Source organism: Gavialis gangeticus, unplaced genomic scaffold (assembly GCF_001723915.1).
Source record: "Gavialis gangeticus isolate Ggan-Ray unplaced genomic scaffold, GavGan_comp1, whole genome shotgun sequence".
NCBI lineage: Eukaryota > Metazoa > Chordata > Crocodylia > Gavialidae > Gavialis > Gavialis gangeticus.
Genome location: NW_017729003.1, coordinates 8411667 through 8412043, shown reverse-complemented (window position 1 = coordinate 8412043; position 377 = coordinate 8411667).

The window sequence follows — 377 nt, the reverse complement described above, 5'->3', positions numbered from 1 at the left end:
GAAGTCCCCCCCGCACAAATCCCTGACCTTTGCCACCAGAATTCCCTCCCCTTGTCCCCAGAAGCACTCCTTTTGGGGGGCAGGTTGCCATCTTGGAACCGTCTACTTAAATTCATATGCTTAAAGTCAAACACCTACTATAATGTAGTTTAATTTTATTTCAAATAATATTTTTGTCCTGATTTGTGTGTTTGCATAGGTCACAATTCTTAGGTCAGCTCACAGAGGTAGTGAAGTCTAACGATGCAGTAGTCATGGGGGACCTGAACTTCCCGGACATCTGCTTGGAAGAGCAGTCAGCCAGGTCTGACTGCTCACGTAGATTCTTAGACAGAGTGCAGGACCTCCATCTAACCCAGGAGGTGCACAGCCCCACC